Source organism: Rhinopithecus roxellana, chromosome 1 (assembly GCF_007565055.1).
Source record: "Rhinopithecus roxellana isolate Shanxi Qingling chromosome 1, ASM756505v1, whole genome shotgun sequence".
Lineage (NCBI taxonomy): Eukaryota > Metazoa > Chordata > Mammalia > Primates > Cercopithecidae > Rhinopithecus > Rhinopithecus roxellana.
Genome location: NC_044549.1, coordinates 122,869,609 through 122,873,216, shown reverse-complemented (window position 1 = coordinate 122,873,216; position 3,608 = coordinate 122,869,609). Strand labels below are relative to the sequence as shown.

General features: G+C 45.8%; 1 pseudogene; it reads right to left on the bottom strand.

The window, feature by feature from the left end:
- Window positions 1-1,177: 1,177 nt before the first annotated feature.
- Window positions 1,178-2,166, bottom strand: LOC104661877 (annotated as a pseudogene).
- Between the last annotated feature and the right edge of the window lie 1,442 nt (window positions 2,167-3,608).

The window sequence follows — 3,608 nt, the reverse complement described above, 5'->3', positions numbered from 1 at the left end:
ACTGTTTCGCTACTGCCTTGGGGTGTGTTGTTTTGCACATGCTTCATCCTGCTAGGACGTAAGGGCCTTCGGGAGGACAGATTCCTGGAGCGTCAAGGCCAGATTACATGGTTAATTAGGGAGGAAGTGGATGGTGGGTACTATGAGTGAGTTGCTCTTTTGTGAGATTAGGCAGGAAGAAAGAAAGGCTGGTAGGAAAAGGCGTAAGGGACCAGGCTTAAGGCTGGCTTAAGACTGACTCTAGAAGGCTCAAGAAGAAAAAAATTCAGCTCAGAGTAGATATGAGCGTTCATGCTTTTAAACAAAAGGAAGTCAGGGAAGAGGGAGGAAGAATGTATCAAAGAAAGAAAGTTCACTGCAGAAATTCCATCTCAGGATCAGCAGGAGGGCCGGGAGAAGAGCTCAGAGAGGTTGAGGTTTGGGAAAGAGAAAAGGGTATTTATTCAGACACATGAATGGAGAAAATAATGTGTTAAGATGTGGTGACAATGTAACATGAAGAGGAGTTGAAGGAATACATACTTTATGATATTAATCTTGGCAAAGCAGCAAATCCTCAGTTTACTGGCCATGTTATCTAAGGATTTTAATTTAAGGCTATTTTCCTTAAAACTGCCTTAAGGATTTAACAGCTGTGTCTTTATTTTTCCTCATCACTTCTGGAGGTCACTTCTCATCAACTTCCTAAAGGGTCTCCTTGTCTGTATTCTCTTTCCCTATTAATCTCTTCTCTACCCAGTGTCAGGCATTCTGAAGTGTAAATCTTATCTTGTCACCTTCTTTCTTGAAACACTGCAAATCTTCTCAGAAATTCTAGAATGAAATTTCCAGTCCTTAGCTTAGCACATAGACCCTATATTCTGGGGATACAGATGTCATAGCCTAGCATGGGGATATATGTGGCAAGCAGGCCCTGTCCACCTGTCCAGAACACCTTCAGCTACCTCTTTCCTGCCCCCTTGCTTCCCTAATCCCCACCTCACATTTCACACCTCCACGATACTGAAGTTACTTGGTATTTTCTGCCAAACCGTGTGCTTTTCCATCCCTTGAAATCTTTCTGTATATTGCTTCAACTTAATTCAATAATATTCATTGAGCACAAAAAAGGTGTCTGTTGCTGTAGTGGGAGCTACAATAATCTTACTCAAACTGATTTACTAGGTTAACTCCTAACTTAGGTTAACTGCGGTGAAGGGATTGCCCTCCCTCTGTTGGAAGGCCCCCAGCCTGTCCCATCTGGCAGGAAGGGGGCAGCCTGCAATCCCCAAGGGCTGGTCTGGGGCTGCCAGATGTTCCAGGCAGGAAGCCCGAGGGGGCTCACCAAAGCTTGGCCTGGAGGAGATGACAGTGCTGCCCCTAGCTTGTCTGCCTGGGTACAGTAGTCCTTGACCTCCTATAGCCATTTGCTGGTAATTCATGCAGGATCCCTGTCAGCTTCTTTTTGATGGCATCTTTGGAGCTGCCGTAGATCATTCTACTCTTAGGGGTGCAGACTGAGGTGCTCAGAAGATAAACACCAGGTCCTCCACTTGGCTCTCTTTGGTCTCATAGTTTGCATCACAGAGGACATAGTGGCAGTCCTTGTCTGGCAGCATCTTGACAACGGTGGTGGTGTAGGAGTCGTCAACAGCCTACCCCGCTTCACCTGCCAGGGTCCCCCTGCCCTCCTCAAGGATAATGATCTCGTCCCCACTCAGGCAGAGAGCACCGCCATCTTACGTGTCTTCACCTCCTCTGCTGTTGAAGACTTGTGCTCCTTCTTGTCATCATGTCATTGAACACCATTTTTTTTTACTTTTCTCTTTTCTCTTTTTTTTTTTTTTTTTGTTTTTGAGACAGAGTCTTGCTCTGCCATCCAGGCTGGAGTGCAGTGGTGCGATCTCGGCTCACTGCAGCCTCCACCTCCCAGGTTCAAGCAATTTTTATGCCTCAGCCTCCCAAGTAGCTGGGATTACAGGCATGCGCCATCACGCCTGGCTAAGTTTTGTATTTTTAGTAGAGACGGGGTTTCACAATATTGGTCAAGCTTGTCTGGGACTCCTGACCTCAGGTGATCCACCCACCTCAGCCTCCCAAAATGCTAGGATTACAGGCGTGCGCCACCACTCTGGCCTCATTGAGCACCTTGATGATGACATCAGAAACAGCCACACCCGATGCCATGTTCCTGGAAGTAAGAAGGAGATGGCAGGGAGCGCCCCAGAAGAGGAGAATTGCTGCAGCTGCTGCCGGGATCTTATGAAGGCGCTGGGTTGAAGCATGAAATTCAAATGCAAGAATGGTACCTTTTACCTTTTGCTCCAGCGTTGAAACAGACTGTGGCTTTTTTTTTTTTTTTTTTTTTTCAGTTGAGCATGAGGTGAAGTAGTTGGCTTATGTTTTGGGGCCAGGAGTCTCTTGAAATTCTCCACTTACTAATGCTCACTGTCCCAGAGGCATTTAGGAAATGCAAGGCATTTAGGAAATCACAGCCACATTCACTACAGTCCTCATTTTGTGGAATGCCTGGGCTATTTGTTTTGTTTTATTTATCTTGTTTAAAAGAAAATTACTGAATGAGTATATTTGAATTCACTTAAGTCAGATACTGATATGATGTGACCCCATTGTACAGGTCTGAGTTCTCCAGAGAGTTCTAGTCTGGGAATGCATTTGGAAAGTAATCAGCATGTAGTTAGTAGTTAAAGCTGTGAGTGTGAATGTGTTCACTAACGGGAGTGTGTGTGAAGAGTAAGAGGCGGCAGCCTAGGGCAGAGTCTTGGTGAACATGGATGTTTATGGGGCTGGAGAATGAGGAACCCAAAAAGGAATCTATAAAAGGTATGAGCCTGGAAAGTAACTGGAGGCCAAGGATAAGAGTTTCAAAGAAAAGAGAGTGGTGAAAAGTGTGTAGTACTACAGAAAGATGTATTCCCCTATCTTCTTTAATTCAGATAAGCCTGGAGGGTGTCCTTTAGGTTTAACAGCTTCTCCAAAGCAGCCACCATTGAGAGGCATAGTTGGGGGAAAGAGCAGATTGCAGAGGAAGGAGCTGGGAATGGGAGACTGATTATTTCAAGAGTTAGAAGTGAGCATGGAAGGTTACTAGAGAGGGGGTTGTGGAGTAAGAAAACAGTTTAAACATAAATAGAGGGGGAAATTCTTGAGCCTGTTTTTATGATGAAGAGGAGAACTAGTTAAAAAGGAGAGCTTACAAATAAAAGTGCATGGTGGTGGAGATGATTAATGGAACAAGGTCCTGGAGGATTTGGGAGGGGGTGATCTGAAGGCCCGGTCCAACATTTCACCTTGGACTGGAGGAAGGAATAGGAAAAGCAAATATTTTGCAAACCAGGAGCATGTCTTATTTGTGTCTTTACCCCTGTGCAGCATGGTGCCTGTTTGCTGGAAGGTGAGGGAGGTACAGATGACTGTGCTGTAGGTGAGGGATGAAGGGTCAAGTGAACACTTGCCTGTTTTCAAAGAGGAGCAGTCAAGACCCTCTATTGAAGACACCTGAGAAAGTGGTGGGGCTTCGGAGAGAGAGTGCAGGTTGGGAGGACCCCAGAAGGAGGTGGAGAGGAGGAGGGAGAAGTAATTGTGCTGCTGGGAAGGCTCGCTAAGAT